General features: G+C 39.9%; 2 pseudogenes; one reads left to right on the forward strand and one right to left on the reverse strand.

Annotated features, from left to right (window-relative positions):
* The window catches only part of LOC103014026 (vacuolar protein sorting-associated protein 72 homolog), a 45,887-nt pseudogene extending 26,769 nt beyond the window's left edge, over positions 1-19,118 (reverse strand).
* A 505-nt stretch (positions 19,119-19,623) lies between these two features.
* On the forward strand, positions 19,624-20,337 carry LOC103013753 (myocardin-related transcription factor B-like; annotated as a pseudogene).
* Positions 20,338-20,755: the final 418 nt, after the last annotated feature.

Genomic DNA, 20,755 nt, shown 5'->3' on the forward strand with positions numbered 1-20,755 from the left:
CTAATAATAGAATTCACTTAAGTGGTAAATTGGTGGATAAATGTACAAAAATCAATTTCCTGTATACAAACAATAATCAAGTAGAAATTTTTCCCATTTGCAACACCAATAAAAAGTATAAAATAGTTAATAATAAACCTAATAAGAAGTATGTATAAAGAAAACTCTATATGTTTTTGAGGCACATAAAAGAAGTCTTGTGTAATTTTAATGGAATATAACATTTCTGTATCAGAAAACTCATTACATGAGGTGTCATTTGACCCCCAAATGATTTAGAAATATTATGCAATGTCAATTAAAATCCTCTAAAAATTTTGGAATAAGGCGAAATGATGTTCTTGTGAAAGGATAAATGGGAAAAATGCAAAAAAAGAAAAAAGAAAAGAATAATTGTGTTAGTTGTCTACTGCTGCATTAAAACTTACCTCAAAGTTTAACAGCTTAAAACAACAAACTTTTTATTATGTTAGCTCCTGTGAATCAGGACACCGAAGTTGTTTAGCTGGGTGCCTCGGGCTCGAGTTCTCTCCCAAGGTTGCAGTCAAGTTCTCAGCTGGGACTGTCATTAACTGTCATCTCCTCTAATGGCTCCACTGGGGTAGGATCCACTTCCCAGCTTACATAAGTGGTTGTTGGCAGGATTTGATTCCTCTTGAGCTATATTGGACTGAGCACCTCAGTTCCTCACTAGCTGTCATCAGGAGACCCCCTTCAGGTCCTTGCCACTTAGCCATCTCCACAGGGCAGCTCACAATGAAGCAGCTGGTTTCTCTCAAAGCAAGTGAGAAAACAAGAAAATATCCAAGATGGAAACCACAACATTCTTGTAACCAGAAGTGATGTAACATTACCTTTACCACATTTTATTCACCAGGGAGTCACTAAATCCAGCCCACACTCAAGGAAAGGAGAATAACCAAGGGCATGAATACAAGGAGGCAGAGATCATAGAAGCCCATCTTAGAGGCTGCTTACCCAGTAATCAAGGGGAACTTGTACTGCCAGCATCAGAATATACCATGAAGCTATAATAACTAAAACAGCACATTACTGATGGCAGAATAGACATTATTCAATGGTGCAAGATAGAAACCTTCAAACAAATAAAAGTATATGTAAGCATTTAGTACATTAAAATAGTGATCTTTAAATAAATGGGAAATCTCAAATCATGCTGAGAAAATTGGTTATCCATTTGGGAAAAAAAATATTATATTGGATCTTTGCCTCACTGTATGACCAAGATTAGTTCCAGGTGTTTGAATAGTTAAATATATACTTTTGAGGAGGGACATAAATGGGTATTCAGTTCTATCAGTAACATTTTATTTCTTAAGCTAGGTGGAGTATATGGATATTTGCTATATAACAGCAAAACTTTTAGCTCACTACACACCAGGAACTGTTATAAGTACTACACAAATGTTAATTTACTTAAATTTCAGATCTATCTTACAAAGAAAATTCTACTATTTCCCCATTTTAAAATACGAAAACTAAGGCACAAAATCTCACACCTTGACGATTCATGCCTATTGTATTAGTCATCTATTTTTACATAACAAATTATCCCCAAACTTAGCAGTCTTCAACAACTAACATTTATTATTTCATACAGATTCTGAAAGTCAGAAATCTAGGAGCAGCTTGGCTGATTCTGCACCAGGGACTCTCATGATATTGTAACCAATGGGTCACCTGGGGCTGTAATCATCTGAAAGCATGATGGGGCTGAAAGATCACTTCCAACTCTACTCATGTAACTGTTGGCCTGAAGCCTCCATTGTCTTCCTCACTGGCTACTGGTAGAGGGCCTCAGTTCCCCATCACGTGGACCTCTTCATTGAGTTGATTGAGTGAACTCATGGCATGGCAGCTAACTTCCCCCAGAGCGAGAAACATGAGAAGGGGAAAGAGAGAGAGAGAGAGAAATAGAGACGCCTCAATGTCTTATATGACCTAATGTCTGAAGACACACTCCATCATTTCTACAATATCTACTTATTAGAAGTGGGTCATTAAGTTTACCCCGTACTCCAGGGGAAGGAATTTTTTTGGTTGCATTGGGTCTTTGTTGCTGCACGTGGGCTTTCTCTAGTTGCGGCGAGCAGGGGCTACTCTTCATTGCGGTGCGCGGATTTCTCATTGCAGTGGCTTCTCTTGCTGTGGAGCACAGGCTCTAGGCCACATGGGCTTCAGTAGTTGTGGCTCACGGGCTCTAGAGTACAAGCTCAGTAGTTGTGGCCCACAGGCTTAGGTGCTCCATGGCATGTGGGATCTTCCCGGACCAGGGCTCAAACCCGTGTCCCCTGCATTGGCAGGTGGATTCTTAACCACTGCACCACCAGGGAAGTCCCAGACCTCCACCTTTTGAATGGAAGAGTGTCAAAGAATTTGTAGACTTATTTTAAACACCCATGAAATCAGGCTCAAAAGCTGATTGACTATTACATATATTGCCTCTTTTATATTATTCTTCATGCCAATTTCTATGTGTGAAATATTTCATAATAATTTAAAGGTTAAATATAGAAATTAAAATGATTAAATGAATCATAGGCAAGTATTTTTCAATGTTATGATGGGTAAGGGCTTTCTAAGCATGACACTCAAAATAGAAGCCAAAAAAAAAAAGGCTGAAAGGTATAACTATTCAATATTCTGTAATAACCTATATGGGAAAAGACTCTGAAAAAGAATGGATATATGTATATGTACGGATGAATCACTTTGCTGTACACCTGAAGCTAACACAACATTGTAAATCAACTATACTGTAATATAAAATTAAAAAAAAATTTTTTAATAAAATAAATGAAGGGTATAACTACAATTTTTAAACCTACATATCAAAATTCACCATCAGCAAAGTTAAAAGTCAAATGGAAAATTTAGAAAAAAATATTTGCAACATATATGACAGATGAAAAGTTCCTGTCCTTAGTATCAAAGGTGCTTTAAAATCACTAAGAAAAAGATAAATACATTCATTGAATAATAAATTGACATAAATAGGCAATTAAAAAGAAAAAAATAGAAAATACAAAAAATGTGAAGAAAATATTCAGCTTATTTGATCTTTAGTAATCTAAGAACAGCAATTAAAAATGAAATCTGTATGTCTATGTCTTTTCAAGTTAGCAAAGATTGGAGAAACTATGGTATTTTCAACATTTGGAGGAAAAGAGAATTTCATATGTCCCCAGGTATATAAATGGATACAAATTCTGCAAGGAAGTCTTCACTATATACCAAAAACTTTAAAGAGTTGTTTGCCCTTTCACATAACAACTCTGCTTCTAGCAATTCATCTTAAGAACTAATTGGACAAAAGTGTACATATACAGATGATCATCACAGCATTTTTTATTACATTCAAAAAAAATGGAACAGCTTAAATGTCCAAAAACCAAAGATTTTGTTAAATAAATGATGGTACAGTGGTGAATGATGGAAAACAACACCATTAAGGTTTTAGAAGTATATTTACTGACATGGAGGAAATTTATGAGATTAAATGAATAATATATTTTAACTGGCATATATAACATGACACAATTTTTGAAAGAAAAAATTTTCAACATTATGTGCATAAAGCATATGTTAATAGTGTTAAAATAAGCAAAAAGTTAATAACATTATCTTTAAATGATAAATTTTAGGTGATTTTTATTTTCATCTGTTTATTCCTGTTAAAAAAATACTACATGAAATAAGCCCAAATCATAAATCCAGAGTTAGTTCTTCAATGACCCCTCAGTCCTACTCCTTTCTCCCTCACTACGTGAATAAATGATAGAAGAGGCTGGAACCTGTTATCACCAATTAATAGTCATTAACCCCCTCCCCTCTAGCACCGCCTCTGTAATTTGCATAATACAGAAATGAGTCTGAAATCCTCTGCCCAGGATCTCCATGCACTTTACTGAACCTACTAGTGTTTCTGCTTTTAAGCTAGAACTTTAGGCAGCATTTCCAAAATCATGATATGTTCACATGTAAACCAAGTGATCAAAAATGTACATGAATACGAGCCTGTCTTACACACCTAAAAAGCTTACAGTAGCTTTTATCAGTGTAGTTCACCATTTCTCAAAACTGCATCTATGTCATCTACCTCTGTCATTTTAGAGACGATTGAAAGTTTGATTTTGAATATGAAAAATTCTTAGACTGCATAACAGGTCTCTAATTGATAGTTAACCACTCATATTGAAAGGTAGCCAGGGCCAAATAGACTATCCATTTATTACCCTTATGTTCTTATGTATTAATGTTTTTAATTAATTTGGCCAAATTGTGGTCAACTTTCTGTTAAGAAAATCAAAATCCAAGAAAACAAGTAACCACTTTTTGATGTACAAAGAGAAATTCATATTCACTTAAATATTTTAAAAGGTCAAAAATGACCATATAAATTGCATACTAATAATAAAACATGTTTCAAAAGGCAATGGCCAACATAGAGTACTATTCACTTTTTTAAAAATAGAGCACTCCTATTTTAGAGCAAGGAAGAATTTGCAATACAATGGATAACTTTAAAGATGAAGAAATTCTAAATTTTACTTGGTAAGAAAGAATAAGTGAATTTCATCTTCTTTTCTTCCTTAACTAATAAAAATCTTACAAGCTCCTTTATTCCTATAAGGCAGCCATACCAGATCAAGCCAATATAAACTTACAAAGACTTTTTGAAATTATGCAATTAGTTTATTCATTTGGAAAAATTTTTGTGAGTGATTTCCTAATATTTTCCCACATCATCATTGATTATCTTTGGAAGAGAAGTATTGGCTGAATGGTACTTGTCCTTTTAGAATATCGAAGAAAATATTTCATTCTTTTAGAGCTATCAATTCCCACTGAGAACCAACTCCTCTGATGGTACTAAATAAATAATAAGAGTAAAGTTACAATATCCAATGTCTGATTCAGCACCCATCTTAATGAGTTTTAAGGCCATGTTAAGTGCTTTGAAATCTTCAGAGAGTAGTAAGGACAATATATTGTACCACCCATTTGGAACATAACATCATTCTATCAGAGATCAATATTTCAATTCTTCATTTTATTTCAATATTTTCACTTTGATCTCTTTTGCATTGCCTATCTGTATTTTATGGAAGCAGGGTTTAATATAATACAAAAATAAGCAAAAATTTTAAGGAGCTCAGAAATATTTGGGGGGTTGTCTGGTCCTTTCTACCATTGATTTTTTTTTTTTTTTTTTGACTGTGTCGGGTCTTCGTTTCTGTGCGAGGGCTTTCTCTAGTTGCGGCGAGCGGGGGCCACTCTTCATCGCGGTGCGCGGGCCTCTCACTATCGCGGCCTCTCTTGTTGCGGAGCACAGGCTCCAGACGCGCAGGCTCAGTAGTTGTGGCTCATGGGCCTAGTTGCTCCGCGGCATGTGGGATCTTCCCAGACCAGGTCTCGAACCCGTGTCCCCTGCATTGGCAGGCAGGTTCTCAACCACTGCGCCACCAGGGAAGCCCTCTACCATTGATTTTTAATAAAAGCATATTGCATTAAATTGAACAGCACCAAACTAGTACTTAAAAGAGGCATGTGTTACATAAGAGAAACAAGCGCTGGTCTCACTGTCTGTGGGACTGCTGGCTGATCATGTACCCAGTCGGGGCCTCAGTCATCTCATCTAAAACAGTGATGGCTGGATGAGACAATCTCCAGCTGCAATATTCTTTGAGCACATGAAATCCAAGTTGAGAAAAACCTGTACTGAACATGTCTAATTAGGGTGGCTTGTGCTACAACATAGCGGTACTTACTTAGAAATCCCAACCTAAGAATCCTCAATTTTTGAAAACTCCAAAGTTCATACACTAAGAAAACCAAATCCCCTCCCAAGAAAGATAAAATAATCACCTTCAAATATCAATTCACCTTGACTAATGGTATAATTTGTTCAAAATACTTCTAGAATCAAACCAGTAATTCAGTCTGGAGCATATCCATCCAGAGCCAAAGAAGTTTACTTGTATAAGTGAACATATCAGAGATCATCATCTGCAAGCTACCCCTAAGTTCCCAAGGGTTAAGATATGTGGAAAATAAAAATAAACAAAAGGCTTTTAGTAATTACTTAACCTAACAGTTTCTTCCCTTTTCAGTATCATTAAGAATTCATTTCACAAAACTAACCAAAGTTTAGAAAATTCCATTTTGATTTCACTGCTAGTAGGTCTGACTCCCCTGAGATGAAAACACTGAGGGCCATTTCTTTGAGACTTGGGTCCCAGACAAAGCTTTGCCTTCCCTGAGAAAGGAGTACACTTCCTCCTTTCTGATGGATGATTTGTAATCTATCATGCTTCCCTCGTACCCCACCTGCCAAGAAGCTTAGACTTAAGGTCGAAACCCAATCACAGCAACCACGTGAACGGTTGAAGTTAGCATATTTTCCTTGTCCTTTTTCCTATAACCTGCTTTTCTATTTTATTAACCTTGTTGCTAAGTCGCATTTTATAAGTCATTGCAAACTCTTTTGGAAAGAGGTGAAGTATAAATAAAGGTGAAATGAGCATAACACGTAAAAATTACAGTCTATATTTAAAGAACAACATTCTTCACATCTGTACAAGGATATTAAAATTAAAAGTGAACTTATTTGGAAGTGAACAGCATGATATCAGCAAAATTTAGACAAGTAAGTTATTTGTTTATTTGACGCTTCATCAACTGTCTCAATCCATTTTGCTTTATTAATCTCTCAGGGAAAATTGAGGCCTCTCTGAAGACTTGGAGTGTTCAATTAAACTAAATATTTTGTAAAAATACATGTAACTAATTTTTAGGTGAGTGTCTAACTTCAAAGTGGAAACAAAACTCTTAAGAACTGGAGGCTCTGTGTTATTTAGGGGAGTGCTGGCTGCAATAACAAACCCAAAATGTGTAAAGACTCAAACACATTTGAAGTTATTTTTTGTTCATGTAAGAGTCTGAGAGTTTTTTCTAGTTAGCAGGACAATCTCCTCCATGTGGTGCTTTTTTTTCTTTTTATAAATTTATTTATTGATTTATTTTTGGTTGCGATGTGTCGTTGTTTCTGCGTGCGGGCTTTTCTCTAGATGCGGCGAGCGGTGGCTTCTCTTGTTGAGGAGCACAGGCTCTAGGCACACGGGCTTCAGTAGTTGTGGCACGTGGGCTCAGTAGTTGTGGCGCACGGGCTTAGTTGCTCCACGGCATGTGGGATCTTCCCGGACCAGGGCTCAAACCCGTGTCCCCTGCATTGGCAGGTGGTTTCTTAACCACTGCCTCACCAGGGAGGTCCTGTCCTCCATGCGGTGCTTTAGGGACCTGGTTTCCTTCCATCTTTGGCTTCGCCATCCCCTAGGGCACCCAGCTAACAGAAAGGAAAACACTGACCTGAAAATAATATATCACTCCCACTCACATTCCATTGGTGAAGACTAGTAAGGGGGCCACAACTAGATATAAAACAAGGCCTGGGGGTTTTAAGTAGTTGGGACTAGGAAATGTAGTTCATGGCTGAATGGCCGCTTTCCAGTAATGACTCCATACAATGGAAAGGGGGCACATAAACCTATGTGGGCAGCTTGCCCTTCCTGCTACAGGTTCATGCCTTTCCACCCTTTTGCTTTCTTTCTCCAAACTCTTCAACCTCTATGCAAGGGCAAACATTCAAACACCCAGTGGTAATTTGGAAGCCTAACTTGGTCTATGTCAGTCTAGGTTGCTGGCAGAGAAGAGCTGCTGGTAAAAGCCAGTTGACAGAACAAGGAAATCACATCAAAGACAAGTAAACACCAGCCCTGAGATCATAAATGGACATCTTCCCTCTGTGCTGTTGAGTCCATGGGAAAGATAAACTGGATAGCCCAGGACAGACTCAAACTCATTTTCTTTTCATCAGTGAAGGTTCTTTGTTCAATGTGTTACAAATATGATACTTCTGAAAGACTTTTCTTATTAAGAAATTTACACAGCAGAAGATTGCCTTTGTCGAGCCATATATCCTGATACTTATTCAGGAGATACAGTTATCATCTGGGTTCTGGGTATAGCTCAGCCAATAAGTATATGTGTGACTTTTAGACTAGGGGTCCCCAACCCCTGGGCCATGGTCTGCACAGCAGGGGGTGAGCGGTGGGCGAGTGAGCGAAGCGTCATCTGTATTTACAGCCGCTCCCCATCGCTCACATTACCGCCTGAGCTCCGCCTCCTGTCAGATCAGCAGCGGCATTATATTCTTATAGGAGTGCAAACCCTACTGTGAACTGCACATGTGAGGGATCTAGGTTGCGTGCTCCTTATGAGAATCTAATGCCTGATGATCTGAGGTGGAGCTGAGGCAGTGATGCTAGCGCTGGGGAGTGGCTGCAAATACAGATTATCATTAGCAGAGAGGTCTGACTGCACAGAGACCATAATAAATCAACTTTATTGAGTTGCAGACTCATATCAAAACCCTATCAGTGAGTGGCAAGTGAAAACAAGCTCAGGGCTCCCACTGAGTCCGCATTATGGTGAGTTGTATAATTATTTCATTATATACTACAATGTAATAATAATAGAAATAAAGTGCACAATAAATGTAATGCGCTTGAATCATCCCGAAATCATACCTCAACCCCCGCCCCCTGCTGATCCGTGGAGAAATTGTCTTCCACGAAACCGGTCCCTGGTGCCAAAAAGGTTGGGGACCGCTGTTTTAAACAACCCATTTCACCTCTACAGCACTCAGATTCTTCATTAAAAAAAAGAAAAAAATGAAGGGATTGCACCAGTCACTAACGTCCAATTAATATCCCACTGAAAAACTCTGAAATCTGCATGGCATATAAAGCTAATTCAACTCAAACTCACAATATATGCTGGCATCAATGGTAAGCCAAGTTATTATAATAACTGCATCCATTGATTGGACTTTGAACAATTAATGGTTTGTGGAATCCAAATATTGCCTACAGTGAGGAATATTTCCCTATATCAGATAGCGTTTCACCAAATGCCTAATCGACTGCTATAGAATAAGAGTTTAGATAGGCCTTTACCTCTTTACAAACATGGCATTGCTTTTAATTGAATCGCACGAAACTTCACACACAGCTTCTGAACCTGAAAAGAGAGTGCACTAAAGTTAGTTAATCAGGATGTGTTATAAAAGTAAGTACCAGTCTACACTCGCTGGGTGTTTTAGAATGTCATTCAGTCAACAGCCGAATGACTAGTTTAGTGAGCTAAATCATAATCTCGTTAGCCAGTTGGGTAACTGCCTTCCTTAAGCGGTGCCCCGGGACGGGGAGCAGCTGAGGCAGGAAATGCGCCATCTTCACCCACTCCCCCAGCACCACTCAGTGGTCCACGCTTGGGAAACTGTCCTCTGCGGTGTCTTGCAGAACTTTACGGAGGTCAGTAACCACCGTGCCTCCCCCTACAAAGAGCACCAAAAAGAATCACCCAACATCTAACTCTCGATTTAAGAACTGAATAGCAAGATCTTTGGGTTTTTGCTTAATTTGATTTCCAAACCCTCACTAGAGAAGTTTGCTGCAGTTCTAGAAACTAGTAGGCAGCATTAAAGAGGGAGGGGTCAAGTCTACAGGGGAGTGAGTGGGGTGTTTAGAAAAAGGTTCACAGATAAGGTGACACTTGAGAAGGCCCTTCAAAGACAGGAGGGATAAGGAGGTGGACAAGGAGGGAAAATCTTCCTAAAATGCACAGGCTAGAGAAATAAACCAGGATCGCATCATAGAGGACCTGGGACTGGAGGCTAAAGAGTTTGAAATTCATCCTGTGGATTTTAAGCATCAGGGTAACAAGATAAAACTGCATTTTGCTAAGACTGTTATCCTGGCCACAGTGTGGAGGAGAAATTGTGGGCCAGAGTGGAAACAGGGGGTCAGTCAGGAGACAGTTGTGGTAGTTATTACAAGGTAGGTTTACTATATACACTAGGACAAAGTTCCTGGGCAGAAAAACACCCCTCACCCCACTCCAATCCTTAGGCATGTTCACAAGCAACAGGAAATTTCACACAGACAAATGCTCCTAATCTGTACATAGATGCTTCCAGGCAGTAACCTTAGCTCAAGTTGTATTTAGGGAATGCGTGGAGTTACATGAGAATGCCTTCCTCTTTATTGATTACTTTCAATTACACATTGGGATAGTCTTTTGCCAGATATGCCTTATGATTTAGATCAGGGCTTCTTTATCTGTGAGGAAGGACCAGGTTTTGTGTTTTCTTTTTCCAATTTGTCACAGGCTGACACTTTCTTCAAATACAATAATGATAAATTACTAGAAAAATGAAATGAAAAAGCAAAGAATACAAAATACAAGCCCTTTTTCTAATTTTATTGAACAAACAAAAAATAACTCCGTCAAATTGCTATCAGAGTCTCTGAATGCTTACTCTCAGTTTCTGCCGTGTACCAGTGAGAGTTTGCAGACTGGCACAAGTCCACAGACCACACTGAGTAGCACTGGTCCAGATGGGCAGAGCAAGAGGTATGGAGCACAGGAAAACTGACAACCTCCAAGGGGATCCTAGACTCCCCTAGGTTATTCTCCCCAAAGAGACTGAATGATGACAGTACTAAAACGAGTAGGCAAAAGTGGTCAGACACAAAGTCCAGCTTTGTGTTATGAAACAATGTAAACAAAGCAGCTTTTTTATTAGAGTTGGGTCAATGGGGATGTTTCCCTCCTACGTAACTTTGCTTCCAGCAACCACTGAGACCAATATTTAAACATGTTAGCACTGATGAGCAATGCCAGAAAAAATATAATCAAAGTGACTAAATTAATAATTTATACACTAACAACTACGTGAAAATATAAGGCATGAGGAATTAAATTAGAAAAAAAAATGTAATCCAAATTAGAGTACATCTCAATTAAATTAGATTCCCCAACAGTGCTGTAAGTTTAGTTAAAGCCCATAGCACTACAATGACCTTAGCATCACTAATGGTAACTAGGCTTGGAGCATATGTGGTATATTTGAAGCACTTTATAAATACTTACGTGGATGCTTCGGTTAAGCTTAAATGGTCATAAGATTCTTCCCAGACCTCTCTTTACAGGGCAATAATAATAGTTATTTATTGAACACTGGTTGGCTTCAGAGACATTCTCTTTAAATACACCCCAACAACCCTGTAAGATAAGTATTATATTCTCCCATTGTAAAGGTGAGAAAACTGAGGTTCAGAGAAGGTAAATACCTTATGAAAGGTACACAATTGTTAAGAGAAGAGACCACGTTGAAACCCATATCTCTGATACCAAAGCATGTCGTTATAGCCAATACGCTCTACTGTATTCTGCCTGAACCATTGGCTCAAAGTGGTGTTTTGACCCAGAGGCTAGAGACAGCCTGGCTGGAGTTGCTTTTTCAGCTTTGACTGAGATGGAGATACACTAGTTCTTGACCCTCACTCAGTAGTAAAATCCCTAGCAAGGTGCTACCACCCAGGACAGCCCAATCTCTGTAGCTGCCTGTCTTTTTTTTAACTTTTTATTTTGTAATAACTTTAAATTAATAGAAAAGTTGCAAAACTAGTACAGAGAAGTTCTCATATACCCTTAATCCATTTGCCCCTAATGTTAACCGTCTTACATAACCACAGTACCATTAATGAACCCAGGATATTAACATTGTTACAATACTATTAAGCTACAGACCTTGTTTGAATTTTGTCAGCTTACCCATTAAGGCCATGTTTCCCATTGAATTTTGTTTTTCTCCCTCCTCTGTCTCCTCCAATCTGTGACAGTTCCTCAGTCTTCATCTTTCATCACCTTGACACTTTGAAGAGCGCAGGTCAGTTGTATTGTAATATAATACAATATAATCTAATAATATATTATAATATAATACAATTAGAATGTCCCTCAATTTGGATTTGCTGGATGTTTTATCATGATTACCTTACGGCTATGGATTTGGGGGCAGAACGTCACAGAGATGATGTGCCTTCCCAGGGTATTGTCTCAAGCGATGCACATTGTCACTGTCTTATTATTAAGACTATGTATGTCACTATTATTATTAACCTTGATTAAGGGGTTGTCTACCAGATTTCTCCACTGGAAAGTTACTATATTTTCACTTTGTATTTATTTGGAGACGATATATTTTGAGATCCTCCTGCCAGCCTTTTTAATTTTGACATATCAGCTTGCTAATTTTAGCATAGTTTTTTCCAGTGGAAATGTATTTTAACAGGTGATTACCATGGTTTAAGATATTTACTATAAATATTTTTTGCATTGAATCTGATCAATCCTGACCATCTATCTATGTTTTAAAGACTATATGTATACATGTGTGTGTATCTTTGTCTGCACACATACGTATTCAGATCTGTTTTGTGAGCAAGTTGTTTTTTAGTTGAAGTATAGTTGACTTACTTATATTAGTTTCAGGTGTACAACATAGTGATTCGATATTTTTAAAGATTATACTCCATATAAAGTTATTATTAAGTATTGGCTATATTCCTTGTGCTGTACATGTAAATAAGCTACATCCATGTAGCTTATTTATTTTATACCTAGTAGTCTGTACCTCTCAATCCCCTACCTCTATCTTACCCGTCCCCATTGGTAACCGCTAGTTTGTTCTCTGTATCTGTGGGTCTGTTTCTGTTTTGCTATATTCATTCGTTTGTTTTATTTTTCAGATTCCACATATAAATGAAAACATATAGTGTCTTTCTCCATCTGACTAATTTTACTAAGCATAATACCCTCCAGGTCCATCCATGTTGTTGCAAATGGCAAAACTTCATTTTTTTTTATGACACTGACCGTTCGGAAGAGGATGGTTGGAGTGGACAAGCAGAGAACAAACCTATTCATCACTGAGAACGAAGAACAGCCTCTAGGGGACTGGATGAGGAACAGAAAGACAAAGTGAAGACAGTCAACAGAGAAGAAGTAGAGCCCTAGAGAACTCTGGAAGAAGACCATGAATTGTCCCTGGCCCCATGGTTCAATACTCCCTTGGTAATTTAACCCCCACTCACTCATCCTCAAGTTTTAGCAAGATGCATTACCTTCCGTCTTGAAACTACATTTCCCAGCTGGATGTGGCCTCATAACTAAGTTCCCAACAATGGCACGTGAGCAGCCAGTGCTGGGGGCTCTTCATCAGAAGGGCTTTTTCCCTCTACTCTCTTTCTTTCTTCAACCACCATCCTAGAACAGGACTTCTTCTCCGTTTTGTATCATGGACTGATTTGGCATGCTGGTGAACCCCCTGAGACCTTAACAGAATGATGATTTAAATACATAAAGATACTGGGGCTTCCCTGGTGGCTCAGTGGTTGAGACTCTGCCTGCCAATGCAGGGGACACAGGTTCGAGCCCTGGTCTGGGAGGATCCCACATGCCGCGGAGCAACTAGGCCCGTGAGCCACAACTGCTGAGCCTGCGCGCCTGGAGCCTGTGCTCCGCAACAAGAGAGGCCGCGGTGGTGAGAGGCCCGCGCACCGCGATGAAGAGTGGCCCCCGCTCGCCACAACTAGAGAGAGCCCTCGCACAGAAACGAAGACCCAACACAGCCATAAATAAATAAATAAATAAATAAATAAATAAATAAATAAATAAAATTTAAAAAATAAATAAATACATAAATACATAAAGATACAAAGGATTATAAAGGAAATCAGTCATACTGAAATTATAAGAATTATGAAGGAAACCAATCATAATGAAATACGGTTATAAAAATTTTTTAAAAAATGTATGACACCTTACTCTGTGTATTTCTTTATTGATATATTACATAACAAGATTTAACAAGGGAGGGGGTCTAATGACTAACATGGTTTTAAAGTGATGCATAGAAATGGTAGTTTGAGATAACTGCGGTAACTATAATGTGATTTGATAATACATGTGCCTTCCATTGGTGACAAAGTCACTAGTCTGGCTAACATCACTATGGGTTGTTGCCTATAATTGAAGGAAACACTATATTTCTGTTAGAGGTTTTCTAACTCAAGTTCATAGACATCCTTAATTCTATCCATAGACCCCAGGTTAGAGGATATTGGAGCAAGAAGAGAGAAGGACTGACCCTGCATGACCCATGGAACAAAGCCACCACTTGCTCTGGACTCCCTCCCTATTGACGTCTGGGCTGTTACTTAAAAAGAGAGAAATTTCTATATTGTTTGAACCACTTTGCCATTCTTTTTTCTGTATATGACTCTCAGTTACGATAGCTGAGCTGTACTCCAGCTCACTAGTTCTCAAACTTTTTTGTCTTCAGACCCCTTTACAATCTTGAAAATTGTTGAGGACCTCGAAAAACTTTTATATGGGTTATATGTATCAATATTTACCACATTAGAAATTAAAACTGAGAAATTTTTATTTTTTCATTCATTTAACAATAACAAAACCATTACATGTTAACATCAATAGCATTTTTATGAAAGATAGCTGTATTTTCCAAAACAAAAAAAAAATCAGTGAGAAGAATAGGCGTTGTTTTACATTTGTGAAAATCTCGTTAGTGTCTGGTTTAATAGAAGACAGCTGGATCCTCATATTTGATTCTGCATTCAATATGTTTTGCTTTGTTGTTTTGGTTGAAGTATATGAAGAATATTCAACTTCACACAGATATGTAGTTGGGAATGGGAGGGGTATTTTAATAGCCATTTGAGATAATCTAGGGTATTTCTTATTGATATTATACTAAAACTTGACAAGTGGTAGTTTCTTAAAAATTAGTTGTAATGTAAAACATGAAACCATACAAATGAACTTTCATACTCTGTTGCATTAAAATCCATTGGTCTGTCTTGCACTTTGAATGGCTCTCTTACCCATGCACAATTTTGTCTCATGAATTGGTCATTTTGAAAATATTGGTTCATTGAGTTATGCAGATCTTCCAAATGTTGATGCATCATTAGACAATATGCAAAAATCACACTGGTTAAATTCACCACAGATCTCATCAAAAAAAGTTTTTAAGTATTGGGAAGCTGTCAAGCTCATGGTGGTGGATACAAGTCTTCCACAATTATAATTTTCACCTGAAAGCTCAAATGCTATCATTGGCAACAAATACTGTCAGTTGTTTTCCTTGAAGTGACAGGCTTCCTTAATACAGTCTTAAGGAAATATCTGCCAACCACTATAGCTTGTCTATCAGTCATTCTTTCAAGTAAAAATGGTTTTCTGCAAAAAAGAGACTAATTCATCTCACAGCTCAAGCAAGCACTTTGTCTTCAGACAACCCTCACAATTCAGGATGTGAAAAAGTACTTTACATACACTTCCCATTTTGTCCCCCAGAACATTAAAAAGACATGCACTCAAGGGTTGAAATTTGATTAAATTAATTTTGTTTTATTAATTAGTTTAATAAAATTTCTATTTCTTTATCAAAGACATTAGTAAGTGAAACTGACTTTTTAAAAAAAATATATACTGCGAGGGCCTGGTAGTGAAGAATACAATCGTTACTAGAATTTTGGTATCACAACCTTGATTTGTGCTGAGGTACCAGCAGTTTCACCATCAGTGCAAATGGCAATACAGTGAAAAGGACAAATAAAATCTTAGTGTTATTATGAAAATAGTTTGACCTGTGGAATTCCTGAAAGAGTCTGAGAGACCCTTAATGGCCCAGGGACTGGACTTTTAGAACTGCTGCTGTAACTAATACAACCTCCAGGACCTAAAACAGGTGATAAACTGGATGGGAACTGCTCAGGGAAAAGGAACACAAGGTGACAAGAAATGAGTCAGTATCAAGTTTAATGCTCTGCACATGACCCTGGCCAACGGTCATGACCCTGAAGAAGTACTGTAACAGAGCAGGACCCTATGGGGCCTTCCTGGGACAGAGCGCCCACCACCACCATGTCCTCTGTGACTGCCTCTTGTCTGTAGAAAAACTTTAGCCAAATAATAAATTTAATCAGAGAAATGAAAAAAAAATGCAGAAGCAAAGGAACACAGTAAAACAAGACAAAATAATAATACTTTAGCCATTAAACAAAGTCAAAGACCATTAGTCCCTCCTCAAGGGCTATAGATAATATCCTGCGCCCTATCCTGTGAGCTGTTTTGCAGATACTGAAACCCCCATCAGGTGCAAGAAGTTAATGACATGATGACCAGACTGGAGCCATGACATAAACTACTCCATCTTACACAATTCTGAGAACTGGCCTCAAGGAAATGGGAACAAACTGACCCTGGAATTGAAGATTAACTGTACGTAAAACAGTCAAGATGATGCTGGTCAGACCATGGCATGACCACTTTCAAGACGACTGTCAGAGCTGCCTGTGCTGTTCTGCATGTAGCCCCTGTCCCCACCCCCGCCTGTGCACCCCTGTAAGTCCCACTTTAAAAACTCTTGTCCCCAGATCGGCAATGGGGAGTTGGTTCTTTGGGACGTGAGTCCACCTTCTCCCCAGGATTGCTGGCTTCCTCAGTAAAGCTATCTTTCCTTCTACCCAACACTTGTCTCTTAGTATTGGATTCTTGAGGGATGAGCAGTCAAACCCAAGTTCAGTAACAGTATGGACCTTGGTTCTACAGGCTGCCCCTGGGCAGGCAGGCACTTGGGTTTCATTAACTTCCCTGACCTCTACTGTCACGGCTTTGCCCAGCCAGTAAGCCAGTAAGGCCTCTCAGGTTCTGAGATCTCATCATTTCTCTTGTTTTGTCCATGTAGCATTCCTCCTACACCCCACTTCTTTTCCAGACTGCCTACTTTCTGAAACTGATCCCATCTCCACATCTGTCCAGGTGTTTTGCAGTGGGATGAGTAAGGTTACAGCATGACCCAGCTCTCAGGCTGCAGCTAATCAGTGCAGAGGTGGACCCCAGATTCAAGCTGTGTCCATAACCCTTTGCTGAAAATGTTGACCCTGGGGGTGCAAATGGGTCAGTCTCTCTCCAGATGGCTGAAGCTGTAAGATAGAAACCAGTGGTTCTCAAACTAGGCATGCATTAGAATCACCTGGAGGGCTTGTTAAAACAGACTGCTGGGCCCTACCCGGAGTTTCTGATTCTATAGGTCTGGGGTAGGGCCTGAGATTTTACATTCTAATGATTTCACATGTGAGGCTAATGTTGCTAGTCTGGGGACCACACTTTGAGACTGATGTAAAGTTCCAGAACCATCAGGGATCAAGGTCATGGTTCCCATTCTACAACTAGAGAGGTTGAAAAAAATATGTCTGGAGAGATAGAGAAAAAGAGAGATAAATAGATAGACAAAGGGAGAGACAGTGGGAGAGAGACAGACATAGATAGAGACAGAAACAGAGACAGACAGAGAGCCTGAAATATAGAGGTAAGATTCGTAGATACTATCCTGGTAGTTTTCAAGGGCTGTTTCCATTGGTTCCTGAATCTCAGCCACATGCCTATCTTTGGGCTCCACAAAATTCCCTGCATCCTTGGAATATAATAAAATGTGGGTTAAAGTTGGGTTTCTGCCCCGCTAAGCTCAATATCTTCTTAACAGATACACCCTCCTGGAACCATCCCTGCAGAACTGGCTTTTCCCTTAAATTCTATTTGGAACCACAAACCAAGGCAATGGAAACAGAACGGATGTCATGAAGCCTCTCACAGACACCAAAACCTCAGCCAAGATCTGCATGAAAGCTGCTAGTTGGTGAAGAAGAGCCCCAAACACCAATAGGATTCTCAGCCACAGCTCAGGGGATAGCATCATGGATGGAAATGCAGGTTCTGGGTGAGAATGCATTGGTTTCAACCTCACTCTGCTACTTGCCAGCTGTATATCATGAGCCAAATACTTAAACTCCCTAAGCCTCAGTTTCCTTATCCATAAGGCAAGATGACAATAAGACCTGCTTCAAAACATTCCTGTGAAAATGAAACGGGATCTGTAGGGCAGCTTAGCACAGCATCTGGCACGGGGTGAGCTCTCAAAAATGTTGATTACGGTTATCTTTTTTTTTTTTTTTTTTTTTTTGACCACACCGCATGGCATGTGGGATCCTAGTTCCCCAGCCAGGGATTGAACCCATGCCCCCTGCAGTGGAAGCATGGAGTCCTAACCACTGGACCACCAGGGAACTCCTATGCTTATTATTAATTATTGTTTCTGGTCTCTTCTCACTGTGATCCTGGATCTTCAGAACCACATTCATGGATCCTGGTCTCTGGTCCTCTGGATTTGGCTTTTGGGCTTGATCTCTCCAGGCTATGTTCTCCCAAGTAGGGCTCCTCATCCCAGTTCCAGCTCTAAGCAATCTAGCTGATAGATGTACCAGGAGATAATTCCGGCCTGCAAATCATCATGGCTGTTAATTCCATCAAAGGTTGAGAGTCTTCAAGGGAGTCTCCTAGCCCCAACCGTCTGGGCAAGAATTCCAAGGCAAAACAAGGCCTGGGAATGGATTTCTGCAAGCTGGTAATAAGAGCCAGCTCATATGTGACGAGGGACAAAGATGATGGAAGCAAGCTGAGGTGGGAAGAGTTCTGATCCTGGGTTCAGGTGTTATAGTGGCTTCTCATGCAGTGTCCATGGCTTCAGGTATGAGGATCTGGCGTCAGTTAAGAACCTGATAAGGGGGAGATATAGCTCCTGTCAGATAGGACACCAACATCACGTGCCACTCAAGCACGATGGAAAATCAATCTCTTGTCTTCAGTTTCTCCTATTTTCAGCTTGCTAGGCCCTGTGCCCTAAAAACCCAGGACAGCCACCTGCTACAGAGCCAACTCCTAGAGTGAGCCCACAGTGATATCCTAACAAGGGAAAACACAGAAAAACAGATAACCCAAGTTCTATACCCTTTGGGTATTTCCATCCAGGACCCTCATCTCTGTCACCCTCAGAAATCCTCTCTCGTGCCCTCATGTGCTTCTACTGCCTCATTCCTCCTCCCCCCGTTCACCTGGCTTCCCGTACTCGCCTTGGTAGCTTGTATCTCTATGTTCCCTGGGACTGCTGGCCATGACTGAACGTGACCCTCTTCCAGGACCAGTGTCTCCTTGACAACATTCTCATATTGAGGCTGTGGATTCTCCCATGATCGCAGCATCTCCCCTGCCTCTTCCAAAACTCCCTCCTCTGAGGTTTTCCCTTTCAGCCGTCTCATCCGCTCCATGGTTTGAGTTACTGCCTATGTATTGACGACTACTAAATCTTTATTTCCGTTCCATCTTTGCCTCTGATCACCAGACTCGTATATCTAACTGCCCTTCGAAATCCCCAAAGTTGTCCCTGAGGCACCTTCCAATGAAATGCTCCAAACGGAACCCCCTATTCTTAAAGTTGCACACTTACTTTTTACTCCTGTGTTCTGTACTTCAACACACGGCCACGTAGCAAGGAGCTGAGGACTTCTGCCAACAACCAACACCAACGTGTCAGCCAAACGAGGGAGAGACACCTTGGAAGTGGATCCTCTAACCTCAGTCAAGACTGCAAATGACGGTATCGCGAGATCGCGGGCGGCAGCGCGGGCAGAAGGTGGCCAGGGAGGTTCACAGTGAAGGTGCTGAGAAAGAGAGTGTAAGACAGTAAAATAATTAAATATTTTTACTGAGTCTCTTCAACAGGCCACATTTAAGAGGTGTCTCGTAGCCCCTGCTGCCGGAGGCTGGAACACAATGGGTCACACAGGGACACTAGACACCGAGGATGAAGTGGGACCTTTTAACCCATCTTGCTCCAAGTCCTCAAAGTGAAGCCATTGCCCACGAATTCCAGGGGCTCTCCTTGCTCTCCAGTCAGCACCTGCCCCCTCGGAACAAAAGGAAGATTATGCTCCAGCCGAGGCTGCAACAAAGAGGACGAGAGGACAGCTAGTGGACCAGGGCATCATGCCACCTCCGAAGAGCCCAGTAGCATTCCATGAGCAATTAAAAGATTTGGAAGGGGCCAGAACCATAACCTTTTTGAAGCACAAGATCTGGAGCCCACCCGATGGTTCTGAACTTGTCAGGATGCCCATTTTAGAAAGAATGTTTGCAGAGCCATCCTTGCAGTCTACTCAGATGAAGATGAAAAGAGCTCAACTAGTTGATGATCTGAATGAAAAGATTGCTCAAAGACCTGGTCCTATGGAGCTGGTAGAGAAAAACATCCTTCCTGTAGACTCCAGTGTTAAGGAGGTAATTATAGGCATTGGGAAGGACCACTGTCCTCAAACTCACAGCAATTTCTCATTTGAAAAAGACAGTAGTGATGCTTTGTCTCCAGACTGGCCAGCCAGCTAGGAGTCGCAAGGGTCAGCTGCATTCCCAAGTGAGCCAAAAGTTAGTGAATCGCCATCTCCTGTGACTACAAACACTCCAGCTCAGGTATCACCTTTCTTGTTTTGACCCCTAAACAGAGGAAGTGCTTTGTTTTTTATATATTAAGGTAATACATTATCACCAGAAGAAAAGTCTGAAGGTGCAGAAAAATATAGATTTTCACATGTAATCCAACCACTGTTAACATTTTCAATAGATTCTTACATTTTATTTCTGTTCTATGTACACATTTTTTACAAACAGTTTTGCAACTTGCTTTAAAATTTTTTCATATAACTTTTTTTTGAGATATAACGCACATATCCTAAAATCCACCCTTTTTTCTTTTTAACTGTGTTAACCATTTTAAGCATACAGTTCAGTAGTGTTACATATATTCACACTGCTGTGCAACAGATCTCCAGAATTTTTTGTCTTGCTAAACTGAAACTAAACCCATTAAAGTGCATCTCCCCAGGGCTTCCCTGGTGGCGCAGTGGTTAAG

This window comes from Balaenoptera acutorostrata, chromosome 4, assembly GCF_949987535.1.
Source record: "Balaenoptera acutorostrata chromosome 4, mBalAcu1.1, whole genome shotgun sequence".
Taxonomy (NCBI): Eukaryota; Metazoa; Chordata; class Mammalia; order Artiodactyla; family Balaenopteridae; genus Balaenoptera; species Balaenoptera acutorostrata.